At 40.3% G+C, this 16,545-nt stretch overlaps 1 pseudogene; it reads left to right on the plus strand.

The window, feature by feature from the left end:
* Positions 1–16,545, plus strand: part of LOC127655605 (probable leucine--tRNA ligase, mitochondrial) — an 89,878-nt pseudogene that overhangs the window by 41,483 nt on the left and 31,850 nt on the right.

Genomic DNA, 16,545 nt, shown 5'->3' on the forward strand with positions numbered 1-16,545 from the left:
ACCTATTGTATCCCAGATCGGACTATAATGGACAATTTATTTTTAATGAGAGATGTTTTTGATGTGTGCAAGGTGTATGATCAGAGTGTCGGACTTTTATCATTGGACCAGGAGAAAGCATTTGACAGAATTGACCATGGGTTTTTGTTCTCTGTCTTAAAAGCTTTTGGTTTTGGTGAGAGATTTATAGCCTGGATAAGTCTCCTTTATAACGGCGCTTCATGTATGGTTAAAGTGGGAAGAGTACTTAGTCGACCAATACAAGTGGAAAGAGGAATAAGGCAAGGTTGTCCTATTTCAGGACAGCTTTATTCACTAGCTATTGAACCCCTTTTATGCTTTCTAAGGAATAACTTGAATGGGTTAAGGCTACCAAATTGTAATTTTGACTCTCCTTTAGTTGTTTCAGCATATGCAGATGACATTAATATATTCATCAAAAATGACGATGACATATGTACAACTGTAAAGGCGTTGAAGTGTTATGAGAAGGCGTCCTCGTCAAAAGTTAATTGGGATAAAAGTGAAGCTTTACAAGTAGGAATGTGGGAAGAGGAAAAGCTGCCTTGTTTACCTGGAGGTTTGAAATGGGGGAAAAATGGATTCAAAGTTTTGGGCATTTTTTTTGGCACACAACAATATCAAGAAAAGAACTGGGATGGAATAATGGAGAAGGTGTGTGCAAAAATGTCCAAGTGGAAATGGTTGCTGCCCCAGTTGTCATACAGAGGACGTGTTTTAGTTATAAATAATTTGATTGCTTCTATGCTTTGGCATAAATTTATTGTTTTAAATCCACCAAAAGCACTGATTCAAAGGTTACAGAGGAAAATTCTAGATTTTGTTTGGTCAGGCTGTCATTGGATTTGAGCTGCAGCCCTTTATCTTCCCCTTTGTGAGGGGGGTTAGGGACTTGTTGATATATCTTCAAGTATTGCGACTTTTCGATTAAAAACTGCACAGAGTTTTCTATATGAGTATGGGTTGAGATGGCATGAAACTGCAAAGTTGCTTCTACAGAAGGCAGGGAGGTTGGGTTATAGGAAGCAACTTTTTCTGTTAAAAACTGAAGAAGTAGATTTTGGAGTTTTAACATCTTTCTATGATTCAGTTTTAAATGCATGGCAGATGTTGAAGATTTCAAGAGATTTAAAGGGTAACTAAACACCTGATCAGAGTCTGACTGCACCCACTAGAAATATTTGAAAATGCAGGAAAAGTGGGCAGACCCCGGCGGGGATAGAGGGAACGAACCGAGTGCGGGGCTGAGCGGGGGGGGCACCTGAGACTCGTAGTGACGGATTAATTGACAGCTGCTGTCAGACTCTATGTTATTATTATTCCTCACATGGTCGCAAGACGACATGTACATGAATCTGGCGTGGTGAGCTGGAACTTGCTTATGTCAGCTGTCACCACTTACGTCACGAAGTACCGCAACAGCCAATAGGAAATTTCAACTGCAGTAGCCACCGTTCAACCTGAAGAGGGCAGCACTCAGACGTTTTTACACCATATATTGTAGAATTGAAACACTTTATACACAAATGTCAAAAAAATTACTTGAATCAATGACCAGTACTAATAAAGCCCCATGCTTACAGATCATTAACTAAAAAAAGTTGGTTTAGGGTTTAGTTACCCTTTAACTGCATTGCCTGGAATGTGGCTTTTTGAAGAGCCTCTGTTTTTTAATGATTTTGTTTGTGTAAGGTCGTTAAAGTCTGCCAGTATACGTTCAGCACTGAGAGAGGCAGGATGCACAAAGCTAGGCCATCTTTTAAGAGCCATGCACTCATCTCTAGTTGAACTGGGTCAATTGGCCAATATAAGATCTGAGAGATTGATAAAAAATATTGTGGATGAGGTTTGTGAATCACTGCCACAGTCACTGGAAGCGTTTGCCAGTGACAGGGATGCACTGGGTCAGTGGGAGGATGGGTGTGACTATGTTTTCCCATTTCTTGATGATTCTTTAACAGTGCAAGAGGGGCTTGGCATAGAGAATAGTTTTCTGTCTTTTTCAAATGTACAGCTGGGGTCTTTTGAAGAGCTGGGGAAGAAACAAACTTATACTCTGTGTGTGAAATTGCTTCATATGAGGTCTTTGGAGAGAATGAAACCATCAAGGTAGCTTGATTTTTTTGGCCCTGATCAGTCTGTGAAAGGCTGTTGGAGATCTCTTTATAAGCTACCGATTGAGAAAAGAACGGGAGATCTCCAATGGAGAATAATACATGGGGCTATAGCCACGAATAAACATGTTGCCCATTTAGATACCAGTCAAGGGGTGGAATGTCCATTTTGTACCCAAAATGAAACTTTGGTTCATTTGTTTTGTGGGTGTTGTAGGCTAGGAGTGTTGTTCAGTTTATTAGAACAGTGGTGCTTGATTTTGGGAGAATGTTTTTCTTTTTCTTTGTTTATTTTTGGACCAAAATATTCTGTAAAGAAAAAACAAAAGCAGGTTTTGATGAATTATTTGTTTGGAGTGGCTAAACTTTCCATATGGCTTTCAAGGAAACACATGATTCAGAGTAAAGGGTCAAAATATGTTAATGGGGTCTTTTTAGGATTATTGGCAGCTCGTCTTAGAATTGAATATGCTTATTATAAATTGACAAATAATCTACAGTGTTTTATTGAAAAAGGTCTGTTGCAAATGTTCTTTGTGTTGTTGATGATGATGGAGAGATGGTTTTATCTTTTTAATAATACAAAGTGTCTCTAAGATTGATGTAAAATTATGTTGTTGTTTTTAGAATGTTAATTAGGAATTAAAGGATACTTTCAATCTCAGTCTCTCTCTATCCCTCTCTCTCTTAGGTAGATGGTCAAGACACAGCAGAGGAGTGATCTGCATACACCTGTTCTCCAGAGGCTGTGTTTGGAGCGGCCTGTGTCTCCATTCTGTCGTCGCACCGGCTGCTACAGCTCTGCTCAGAGCTCTGAGACCCGGGAGAGGTGAGAACAATACACATGTGCTCATACACCTGCAGGCACAGATGCATCACCTGTGGAGCAGTCCAAAGGCTGTTAAATAGGATTTTTCTCGGTTTCTTTTTTCTGTATATCTGCTAAACATTAATTTTATCAGAGTTTAGGAGTAAAGACCAAACTGCAGTGAGTATAAGAGTGTGAAATTCCCACTGACAAACATAAATATAGTAAAGAGTAATGTCTTTTTGTCACATTTTTTGTTATAACTTCCTGAAACACAAATATAACATACAGTAGACAATCTTACAGCAGAATATCCAGATTCAAATGAGCTCAAAGACAACATAATATAATCAGTAGATCTTGAAGACTGTACATGGAAAGACGATGCACAAAAGGGCACTCAACACACATTGTGCATGTGTAACAAAGTGAAACAAAACCAATACATATTTTATGAAAATGTTCTAAAAATAAAAAACAATTGTGTGTTCAGATGCCCTGTGAACAAAGTAATAGAATTTTATTCCAACTGGATGAAATAAACTACAGTTTTTGGAGAGAGAAGAATAAAATTAATTGGTCAGTTTTGACCGGAACAAAAAATAAGGGTTAGAAAATATTATAGACTCCTCATTAAACTATTTTGAAGCATGCTTTACTCAACCATTTACCTGCCAGGTTTTGATTTTATTCAGGCATTTATTCTCTAAGAGCTTTTCAGTCTCTTCAGTATGCACCTGTCCATTTGTCATTAACTCCAAAAAATATTTGGACACTTAAAACACATTTTTATGACTCATACTTGAATGTAGTTTCAATGACATACAATTATTTGAATACACCTATTGTATGATAAACATTGTAATATTTATGTATTGTGTTTTTTTGTGCTTAATCGTTATCTCAAAACTATCATGTATTCAACTAATCAACTAACTCATCAAGTCAAGTCAAGTGGTTTTTATTGTCGTTTCAACCATATACAGTTAGTACAGTACACAGCAAAACGAGACAATGTTCCTCCAGGACCATGGTGCTACATAAAACAACACAGGACCACATGAGACTACACAACTAAATAAAATACCTATATAAAATACCTATATATACCTATATACCTATATAAAGTGCACGTGCAAACATGTGCAAAAAGTACGGGACAGTACCATAAATTACTAAAAATTAACAGGACAATGGGCACAGTGAGAGACAGTGCAGTGCCGACCAGTACACAGTAGAGCAAAAAGATGACAGTTTCTAAAAATGCCAAATGTAAACATAACATGAGATAGTGTTCTATGCACATAGCAGTTATTTAGGTAGCAGACAGTTATAAAGTGACAAAATTAAAGTGCAACTCAGGACACGTGTGTGTGTGTGTGTCAAACCAGTCTCTGAGTATTGAGGAGTCTGATGGCTTGTGGGAAGAAGCTGTTACACAGTCTGGCCGTGAGGGCCCGAGTGCTTCGGTACCTTTTGCCAGACGGCAGGAGGGTAAAGAGTTTGTGTGAGGGGTGTGTGGGGTCATTCACACTGTTGCTTTGCGGATACAGTGTTTTTTGTAAAAGTTTTTGATGGAGGGAAGAGAGACCCCAATGATCTTCTCAGCTGTCCTCACTATCCTCTGCAGGGCTTTGCGGTCCGAAACGGTGCAAGTCCCAAACCAGGCAGTGATGCAGCTGCTCAGGATGCTCTCAATAGTCCCTCTATAGAATGTAGTGAGGATGGGGGGTGGGAGATGTGCTTTCCTCAGACTTCGAAGAAAGTAGAGACGCTGCTGGGCTTTCTTGGTGATAGAGCTGGTGTTGAGGGACCAGGTGAGGTTCTCCACCAGGTGAACACCAAGGAATTTGGTGCTCTCGACGATCTCCACAGAGGAGCCGTCGATGTTCAGCGGAGTGTGTTCACCTTGTGCTCTCCTAAAGTCAACAACCATCTCTTTTGTTTTGTCGACATTCAGGGACAGGTTGTTGGCTCTACACCAGTCCGTCAGCCGCTGCACCTCCTCTCTGTATGCTTACTCGTCATTCTTGCTGATGAGACCCACCACGGTCGTGTCATCGGCGAACTTGATGATGTGGTTCGAGCTGTGCATTGCTGCACAGTCGTGAGTCAGCAGAGTGAACAGCATTGGACTGAGCACACAGCCCTGGGGGGCCCCAGTGCTCAGTGTGGTGGTGGTGGAGATGCTGTTCCCGATCCAGACTGACTGAGGTCTCCCAGTCAGGAAGTCCAGGATCCAGTTGCAGAGGGAGGTGTCCAGGCCCAGCAGGTTCAGCTTTCCAATCAGGTGCTGAGGAATTATTGTGTTGAATGCTGAGCTGAAGTCTATGAACAGCATTCGAACGTATGAGTCCTTTTTATCTAGGTGGGTGAGGGCCGGATGGAGGGTGGTGGCGATGGCGTCTTCTGTTGAACAGTTCTAATCTTATGGCTTGAGGCAGGAGTTTAAGGTGAAGTTTTTGTCATGCAATGGCAGATGCAGAGCGTATTTGAAATGTTTCAAAACAATGTTTATTTTTGCAGTTCCGTTTGCTGATGCTTGTGTCACAGAATTTAAACACTTAAGAACCACACATATGAAACTTACATAACTACAAAGATAACATTTCTAGATTACAATTTTTTTAATCTTTTTTTTTCTTTACGTCATATTGGACATCCTTATTTGGCTGTACATTTCATTGCATTACATTAAACAATATCAAATGAAGTGTAATCTGCAAACAAATGATAAGACAGGATAAGATGAGAAAAGATAGGATAGTACAAGACCTTTCATTAATCCCCAAGGGGAAATTGAGGCGTTACAGAAGTAGACATAAATACAGAATATAGTAAATGACAATAAGCAACAAATACAATACATGCAAAAATTCTAAAATATTGAGAGAAGATAAAAAATGTAATTTAAGTTTTAAAATCTTTGTATTGTGCAATAAATAAAGAACATTATAGAAAAATACTTTGTGCAACATGAACAGGTGCTTGTGCAAGTATTGTGCAGTATGGAAAGACACTAGAGCTTTTCTCAGAACTGCAGTAACTTTTCTGAGACATTTTTGCAATGACTATTAATCAACTGGTTGTGAGGTAATTTTAAGTGAATGAACGCCAGTTGCCCTTGAATGTTGAATGTGGCTCAGTCTCTGGATGTGGGGTGGAAATCTGTTCTGAAGACAGAGGACAATGGATCACAGACTCTAATAAACTCAGATGAGTTTATAGATTAATTACCATTTGGATTTAAATTTAAAAAGGAGCTAATAATTCTCAGTGGCCAACTCCCAATATCCATTACATAAATTATGATGGTTATTAAAGGAAATCCCTTTATTTTCTTTGGCTGATTGGCTGATCTCACAGCAGTGCTACTGGGGCACAACCATTCCCATAGTGCACTGCGGCTCATGTGAGCTTGTGGCAGTTCTGGTGGAAGACCTGCCTATCAAGCCTCCTAAAGTACCCTCCCTCACAGGAAAAGGGGCGTCGCCTTTAAAGACAGCACAGGATTGGCTGAGATGCCAGTGTGGGGGGTAAGACTTAAAAGCAGCAGTATGCAACTTTGGGCTCTCTAGCAATATCTGTGGTTTGAGGTTACCTCATTTGTGTGTGATCATCACTCTGAGATCTTTACCTGCAGAGCCGGAGTCATACCATGCTATTTTCATGTTGATATTATTTTATTCGATCAAACACTCATAAACGAGATATTACTTGTTTGAGGAAGCTAAACAACACTCTTATTTAAATATTTTTATATGATTATTCAAGTGTTTTATCCACTAAACATTACCGTTTGTTTTGTACTACACATATCAATTTAAGAGGTGAAATTCGTGATGTGGTTGATATGAGTTCAGTTGAAGACACTTTATTTTTATATTAAAATCTACAGCCTCAGTGGACAATGCAAGTGAATGGTAATACTACAATAGTAGGTGTATACTAAAATATATACAATAACACTTTAATATTAAAACATGGAGGCAACATGTCTGGTGGAAGCTATAGAAGCTATTAGAATTACTTACACATCTGTAAGATGCATACATTGTATTTTTTTTTATGTTGTAGTTTAGTGTAGGTTTTTTTGGTTATGTTTTGATTTAATTCGTTTTTTTCAGATTTGTTTGGTTTTCTATTGTTATTTCTTTAGTTTTTTTGTATTCAGATTTTTGTTTTGGTTATGATTCAATTATTTTTATTTGTTTTGTTTCGTGGTATTGTTTCATTTTGTGTTTTTTCGTGTTTTGTTTTCGTTTCTGTTTTGTGTTGTGCTTTGTTTTGTTGCTTACTTTTTTGTTTTGTTTTCATTTAGTTTCTGTTTTTTTTTTTTGTGTGTGTGTGTGTGTTTTGTTGCTGGTCAGATTCGAACCTGTATCTCCCAAACACGAGCATCAAGACGCTAACCACTAGGTCTTGTCACAATTAAAATGCATGCTCTCATTTTGAGATCATCTGGTTTCTATGACACATGTCTGGGGTTGTATAAACTGGTCTGAGGACAGAAAAAAAACCATGTGGCTTGATGTGGTGGCATTCTAATATACACCGCTCAGCCACAACATTAAAACCTCCTGCCTAATATTGTGTAGGTCCCCCTTGTGCCGCCAAAACAGCGCTAATCCTTATCTCAGAATAGCATTCGCCATCACCTGAGATTATATTCTTCTCAATTGTACAGAGCAGTTATCTGAGTTGCCGTAGACTTTGCCTGTTCAAACCAGTCTGTCCATTCTCTGTTGACCTCTCTCATCAAAAAGGCATTTCTGTCCACAGAACTGCCGCTCACTGGATGTTTTTTGTTTTTGGCACCATTCGGAGTAAATTCTAGAGACTGTTATGTGTGAAAATCCCAGGAGATCAGCAGTTACAGAAATACTCAAACCAGCTAATTGATGAATATAAACCAACACTCTATGAATGTTATCTGGTTTCCCTTCAAGATATACAATGAGATGTTTGCATTTAACATCTAAAATTGGCACAGAAAAGAGATTAAGCATGGCGAGCGAAAAGAAAAGGGGAGGGGTAACGCTGTGCTTTCCACTATAGTTATATGAGGCTGATAAATAAAATAAATAAAAATAAATTGAAAGATACACATTTTCACATATTAAAAGTTATTTCACATAATAGAAACTGTTTATATTGATCAAGTCGTGGGGGGTGTAGCACTATTTGTTGGTTGCAAAAAGAGTCTCAAAGTGTGTGTGTGTGTGTGTGTGTGTGTGTGTGTGTATACGCGCATGTGTGTGGTCTTTGAAATGTAATTTGGTGAGGTGATATGGAACCGTTATGCAGTCAAGACCTGCAACTCCATTGCCATGCATTTACTTGAAAAATAATTCAACAGACCCGTGGAATAAATTGCAGGAATTACCTGTTGCTTGCTGAGTTTCTGCGATGCAATTGAGGAGTTGCAGCTGCCGCATGAGTAAGGGCCCTGAGCAGTGGTTAAAGGTGAAAAGTCTCTTGTGAAAAAATATGTGGATTACATGTACATGTCTGTGTTGATGGGGGCGTGGCCTAGCAACGCTTGCAGAGAGTGAGGCCGGGAGAGAGACAGAATAGTAAGGATTGACACCTGTGGGACCCTACAGGTGTCAATCCTTACCATTCTGTCTCTCTCCCGGCTTTGCTCTCTGCAAGCGTTGCTCGGCCACGCCCCCATCACCACAAAATCTAATTAGCCTCCTGCAGACACACATTTGATATACTGTAGATTTGCTAAATAAACGTAACGTAAGTTAGCGTAACTTCTTTAAGCGAACAGAAACTTGAATACACAGAAAATTGATAGAAAAAAAACCTTTACTAAAATTTACCTTTGAACTTTTTGGTAAAAACTTTGTGTTGTCCACAAGCTCTCCTCATCCAAAATAGTAGCCAGCCCCAATTATGCTTGCAATTCAATCACTGTTCATGTGGTTTCCCATGGAATCTTAGAAAATTAGGTTGAGTTTACTAAACACCAGATTAATGTTGCTTCACATAAAATAAATTAGAAACTTTCTTCATACAGCCTAATCTTAATATCTTGTGTCACAAATATACATTTTAATTAATTAAAGTTGAGAACATTACTATTCAAATTTACATACGGGTAATGGTGCATGTTTACTTGAGTTAATTTTTGCAAAAAGTTTTTTATATAGTTAATTACACCAAATTATCTTGTTGAATGACAGCCCTAAAAAACCTCCATATTGATTAACAGAAGTACAGGCAGATGGATTTAAAATGGCCAAATATCAGACAATATATTGGTCTACCACTATTTGCGACCGATAAATAAATAAATAACAATAAATTTATTGCAGGGGCGCAGCATCAATTAAAACTGGGCGTTCATACCAGCACCTGCATTTTGCCATATACACTTTTGCAAAACTAAAGCTTAAATTATACTTTTTATATATATATATATATATATATATATATATATATATATATATATATATATATATATATATATATATTTTAGACAGATTTTGAAACCTCGCCAATTCTCATTGGCCATTTCTCAAATATAAGAGGTGATTGGGGCTCCCAAGTTCGACCCCTAGTGTCACTACATCGACACAACGTCTCGTTCCATCCATCAGGGAGTTTTCAGTAGATAAGCAGTGACAAAAAATACTTTATGTCTTGCAGTGTGATATGCTATACTCTATTTAAAACTATTTTAAATTAAAATTTTCTAATTCTTATACATTTTTTGTGAATTCTTTAACAGAAAATTAACTAATTGTTATGCAATAACAAATAGCCTCAGATGGCATGCCCACAGAAAACTTACTGACCATCTGGTGTATTGCACACAAAAATAGCAGGAGTTTTCTCAAAACAGCAAGCCCCAATCTGATTGACTGGCTTAATGCAGTTTCTGGGGGTCAAGGTGCACAATTTTGAATTAGTCCTCTGGTAAGCAAAGTTGTGTTTACAACACATAATTTGTTGCTGCATTTGACAAAGTTTGCAGCATTTGTACGCTACTTGTATTCAAGAGTTTCATTTGAGAGATTTTGTAGCAAATAAAGATATTCTCAAACACACCTGTACATTCCACTTTCTCATAGTCTGTTTTCAGATTTAACTGTCTAAACATCACATAAAAAAGCAAACTGTGGACCTTGTCTAAATGGGTGGTTCTTGGCCAGAAAATAGTGGGAAGAAAAAGTATGTGAACCCTTTCAAATTTGCTGGTTTTCTGCATTAATTGGTCATAAACTGTGATCTCATCTTCATCAAAGTCACAAGTATAGACAAACAAAATATGCTTAAGCTAACAACATACAAACAGTTATAATCTTTCATGCCCTTACTGAACACATCCTATTAAACATTCACAGTGTTGTGGAAAAAGTAAGTGAACCTCACTTGAAATGTGAGAATTCATTTTTCCCTCTGATGGCATGCGGTCCAGGCCCAGAAACAGAAAAGCAGCCCCAAATGCTCCCTCCACCGTACTTCACCATTGGGATGATGTTTTTACATTGATAATGTGGTGCCCTTTTTACGCCATACGTAGTGCTGCTTGTTCTTCCCAAACAATTCAACCGTAGTTTCATTAGTCCACAAAACATTTTCCCAGTTGCGTTATGGAGTGTCAAACTTGTCTTTGGCAAACTTCAGGCACGCAGCAATGTTTTTGTTGGAAAGCACCTTCGTGGTGTCCTGCCATGGACACTTTACCTGTTCAATGTTTTCCATATAGTACACTCATGAACAGAGATGTTAACCAGTTCCAATGATTCCTTCATACTTCATACTAAATCGACTGTGGACAGATGACTAACTTAGAGATAACTTTGTAACTCTTCGCAGATTTATGCAAAGCAACCATTCTTGATCATAGGTCTTCTGAGATCTTTGCAAGGCATGATCCACATCAGCAGATGCTTCTTTGTATAGCAAACTCAAAATGTTTGAGTGCTTTTATAAGTCAAACACCTCCAATCTCTTTTAATTAATTGGATGCCAGGTTTGCCAACTCCTGACTCTAATTAGCTTTTGTTGACATCATTAGCCAAGGGGTTCACATACTTTTTGTTGAATGTTTGAATGATGTATTCAATATGTACAAAAGCAGTATTATTAGTTAAAACAGATCGTGTTTGTTCATTATTGAAAGTTATATGAAGATCAAACCAGATTTTAAGACAAATTTATACAAAAATTCAGGTAATTCCAAAGTGTTCACATACTTTTTCTGTCCACTGTAAGTTGTAATGTGGACTACATTTTTTTGCCAATAGTAAAAAATCTAAAGGTAGTATTTTTGGCAGGCTTTTTTATTAAAGGAATGTTCCAGGTTCAATGCAAGTTAAGTTAGCATAATGTTGTTTACCACGGAAAATAAATCCAACTCGACTCTTATTTATAAAAACAAACAAAACAAACAAACAAAAAACAGTTACAGTACGGCACTTTTAATGGAAGTGAATGTGGCCAGTTTATAAAAACTAAAATACACTTTGTTTCAAAAATATAGCCACAAAACAGGCATCAAATATTAAAAACCCCTCTAAAGCCATCGAACCATAGCAGCCTGATCAGTGGAAATCAGCTCTTCGTTTTTTTTTTTTCAGCAAGCAGACACTCTCTGACATGTGTACTGTCCTCTGTGGCACTGTCTGACTGTCAGCATTCTATCTGATGACTGTCTCTCATCAATGTTAGGGGTAATGCATTACCAAGTAATTAATTACTGTAATTAAATTACATTTTCATTAAAAAAAAAAGTTAGGTATTACTCTTCATTTCAAAGTAATTTAATTACAGTAATGAATTACTTAGTAAAATTATCCCGAAATTCAAAATATAGAGGCAAAAAATGCCCACGCAACGAGTTCCCATGTTTTATTAATAATATCTGATATACTATATGGACAAAAGTATTGGGACACACCTCTTAATCACTGAATTCAGGTGTTTCATTCAGTCCCATTGCCACAGGTGTATAAAATCCGGGAGCTTCATGGCATGGGTTTCCATGGTCAAGCAGCTGTATGCAAGCTATACATCACCAAGTACAATGCCAAGCGTCAGATGGAATGGTGTAAAGGACCACTGGACTTCGTTCCACTGAAGGGAAATGTTAATGCCTCAGCTTACAAGACATTTTGGATGTTTCTATTCTTCCAACTTTGTGGATACAGTTTGAGGAAGGCCCTTTTCTGTTCCAGCATGACTGTGCCCCAGTGCACAAAGCAAGGTCCATAAAGGCATGGTTGGATTAGTTTGTGTGGAAGAACTTGACTGGCCCGTTGAGTCCTGACCTCAACCCTATGGAACACCTTTGGGATGAACTAGATTGGAGATTGCGAGCCAGGCCCTCTTATCCAACATCAGTGTCTGACCTCACAAATGCTCTTCTGGAAGAATGGGCAAAAATTCCAACAGACACACTCCAAAATCTTGTAGAAAGCCTTCCCAGAAGAGTGGAAACTGTTATAGCTGCAAAAGGGGGACCAACTCGATATTAATGCCTTTGGATTTAGAATGGGATGTCATAAAAGCTCCTGTAGGTGTAATGTGTAGGTGTCCCAATTCTTTTGTCCATATAGTGTAGTTACAATTATATATATTGAGATCTTCTTTTGACTTTTCGCTCAACCTAATTTTTTTCCAGCCGTCCGGTTCCTCACACTATCGTGTGCACAGACGGGCGTTGGATGTTATATAAAGAAGGTATGAGAAATCACAAAATGTAATGTACTGTCATCGGGCTCTCTCTCTCCCTCTCCTTCAATGCCGACACCGTGCACACTCTCCCCTGAGTTATAATTACATGGACCTACACATCATCACTCACTTTCATTGTCTGTTCTCATCTATGTTCTCCCTGGGACTACAAACTCCCTTGTTTGTCTATATTTACCTGGTACTATACCTACTGTGTTAGTGTTCTCCTCGTCTGAGTGTGGTGTTGTACATTCCCACGTTAATTCCCCAGCGTTTGGAATCTCCTGTGTTTCTACGATTCCTGCTAAAATCACAGGACTGTTGTGAGTTTACCTGTCATCTGTACATTGCTATATTGCCCAGTCTGGATATTACTCACCTGCTGTTTACATCTCAGCTATTTCTGGATTGTCTTTTTTTTAAACTGTAATGCATAGAAGAGCATTCATCTCTCTAAAACATTAGACTTTAGGAGAAAATTCAGGTTCCTTGGCCTGAAGTGGGAGACCTACATTGACTCCATTGTGAATGGAGTTCTTCTATCTCTTTAGGCTGTCTTAATTGCTTCTGTTTCTTCATTTAATCCCAGACTGACTCTATGTTCAGTAGGGGGTCTGTGGGGGACATGCTATCTGTTGTAGGGCTCCCTGTTGTTCCATTATAATCTATTCTATTTACAAAAGTAATGTTTGGGTGTCTAAAATGTATATTTCCTATTGACAGACTAAAGCTGAAGATATACATAACTATCTTAAGATAAATGTTTTTGTGAAACATCTTATGTGCATAAGACTTTTACACAGTAAGGTATATATTTAGTCTTATTGTGTATTTCTATAATTTTTCTATAAATATTTCTTATTGTCTTGTTGCTGAGTTGTTTGTGCACTGGAAGCTTCTGTCACCAAGAAAAAGTAAGCATACTTGCCAATAAAGCTCATTTTGATTCTGATTCTATAGTGTTTTCATTGAAAACATTATTTTAAAATATTTTATTGTAATATCATACATTTCTATAGATCAAGTTGTCAAGGCCAAACTATTTAAAATAATTGTCACTGAATGAATCAGTGAAAAAATCTGAATCACAGACAGAGAAACCTCATCTAGTTAATTCACTCCACTATATAAATGCAACATTTACTATAGTAATAGGTTTTTGTGGTGTTTGATATAACTTAAAACTGAAGAAGTTCTATAATTTTTGTTAATAAATGGAGAACAAAAAGGAATCATTAGAACAGATGAAACATACTGCCAATAAATAGTTAGTTACAAAAATATGTGGTTTGTCTGTATTCTTTGTGTGATTTTTGCCATTTTTAACTTTAAAAATGTCTAGGTTACTGTTGTAACCTCCGTTCCCTGATGGAGGGAATGAGACATCTTTCCTGAAGGCCTCGGTTACCTCTGAACTTGATAAAAGGCCAATGAGAAATTGGCAGACAGAATTTGCATGTCCCTCCCCCGGACATATGGGTATAAAAGGAGGGAATCATGCCTCTGTCTATTCAGGTTTTGCACTGAGGAGCTGAGAATAAGGTTTGGCCGTTACAGTGACTCGGTACAGCATCGTGGCCAGTGGGACACAACGTCTCGTTCCCTCCATCAGGGAACAGAGTTTACAACAGTAACCTAGACGCTCCCCGTCTGTCGCTCACTCGACGTTGTGATAAATTAAGTGACACTAGGGGTCCCTATTCAATCACACCATGTGCTGCACCATGTACGTGAGCAGGCAGTTGTGTGCCAAAGCAGTAGGCTGCATCAGATTGCACGTACCATTCCCCAACGCCTAATAAAAACGTCATAAAATTGTTTTTAGGTTCCCGGCATCCCCGGAGGGGATGCTTGGCACAAGCAATGTGCCAAGCATGGGAGCAGGCCGCGCCAGCCGCGCCTTTTCTCTCTCTATGTTTCTCGCATAGAGTTGAAGTGGCTGGGCCATTTAATGCTATAACACGCATCGGGGAAGGCGTTCTTTTCCAACTCCTATTCTTTCAGGGAGAAAATACCCCATGGAGACCACATCCTGCCCAGGCTGGGGAGGTTAAATGTGGCAAATATGTCACATGGGTTTTCAGGGCACATGTGGAAGTGGCGCGGTGGTAGATCCTTCCTAGCGAGGGAGGAGTTGCTACAAACACAGCGACCGGGGGGCAGAGGGGACTGCCCAAGAGAGATGCGAGTCTGCCAGCAGGGGGACCGTACCATGGAAAATACACACGGGGGATTAATCCATGAAGGCCAACCCTATGGAGCACCTATTCCAGCACAGAGTAGTTAGTACCCATAGTGGTCTGGTCGGTAATTCCTCCGCTGAGTTCGCGGACCAGAGGTCAAGGGAGGAAAGACTTCCAGGGAGCGTGAGTTTAGTTTCTCTCCTGGGAGAAAGAGCGCATGTGATCGCCTCAGTTGTGGGGAATGGTGCTATGTGCAAGCGGAACATCTGGTCAGTCGTTCTGTATTCCCGAGTTCTACGTGCTCAGACCTGAGAGAATACGGCACAAAACTGACTCAACCCTGAGGTTGTAGAATCTTGTAAAGGTATTGGGGGTTGCCCAGCCCACCGCTCTGCAGATGTCTGCTAGGTACGCGCCATTGGCCAGTGACCACGAGGATGCCACACTTCTCCTTGAGTGTGCTGATGGCGTCAACGACCCAGTGGGCTAGCCTCTGTTTGGAGACAGCGTTCCCTTTCCGCTGTCCACCAAAACAGACAAAAAACTGCTCAGAACATCTAAAGCTCTGCGTGCGGTCCACATAGGTATGCAAAGCACACACCGGACACAGCAACAAAAAGGCTGGATCTAACTCCTCCTGGGGCAGCACATGCAGGTTCAATACCTGGTCCCTGAAGGGGGTCATGGGAACCTTGGGCACTTATCCTGGTCGAGGTCTTAGGACGAAATTGGCATCTGCAGGACTGAACTCCAGGCAATTGGCGTCTCCAGGACTGAACTCCAGGCATATGTCGCTGACAGAGAATGCTTGCAGGTCCCCAACCCTCTTGATGGAAGCAAGCGCAATCAGGAGGGCCGTCTTCAAGGAGAGGGCTCTTAGCTCGACTGTGGGGTCTCTGGATGCCTGAGAGGACTACGGAGAGATCCCATGAGGGGAACATGCGTGGTCTGGGAGGGTTCAGTCTCCGGGCACCTCTAAGGAACCTGATGATCAGGTCGTGCTTCTCTGAGGACTTGTGTCATGGTGAGCCGATATTGTGGCTACATAAACCTTCGAGGTGGAGAGGGACAGCCTCCCCTCCAGCCTCTCCTGCTGAAACGAGAGCACTGACCCGACTGCGCATCTCTGCGGGTTTTCAGATCGGGAAGAGCACCAATTCGCGAACAAGCGCCACTTCAGGATGAAAAGCTGCCTGGTAGAGGGAGCTCTGGCTTGGTTGATCGTGTCTACGACAACAGGTGGTAGACCACTTAGATCTTCCACATCCCATCCAGGGGCAGACGTGGAGGCTCCAGAGATCTGGGCACGGATGCCAGAGGGTGCCCCGTCCCTGAGAAAGAAGGTCCTTCCTCAGGGAAATTCGCCAGGGAGGGGCTGTCGTGAGGAGCGTGAGATCCGAGAACCAAGTCGTTGTGGGCCAACAGGGGGCCACTAGAGTGACTTGTTCCTCGTCCTCTCTGACCTTACACAGCACCTGTGCAAGTAGACTGATTGGGGGAAATGCGTACTTGTGCAGCCCCCCAGGGCCAGCTGTGTGCCAGCGCGTCTGTCCCGAGGGGAGCCTGCGCTAGGGAGTACCAGAGCAGGCAGTGGGAGGTCTCTTGGGAAGCGAACAGGTCTACTTGTGCTTTGCCGAACCGCTCCCAAATCAGCTGGACCGCCTGGGGGTGGAGCCTCCACTCTCCGCTGAGTGTGCCCTGTGGCAACAGCGCGTCCATTGCCGTA

Source organism: Xyrauchen texanus, chromosome 15, assembly GCF_025860055.1.
Source record: "Xyrauchen texanus isolate HMW12.3.18 chromosome 15, RBS_HiC_50CHRs, whole genome shotgun sequence".
In the NCBI taxonomy this organism is placed as follows: domain Eukaryota; kingdom Metazoa; phylum Chordata; class Actinopteri; order Cypriniformes; family Catostomidae; genus Xyrauchen; species Xyrauchen texanus.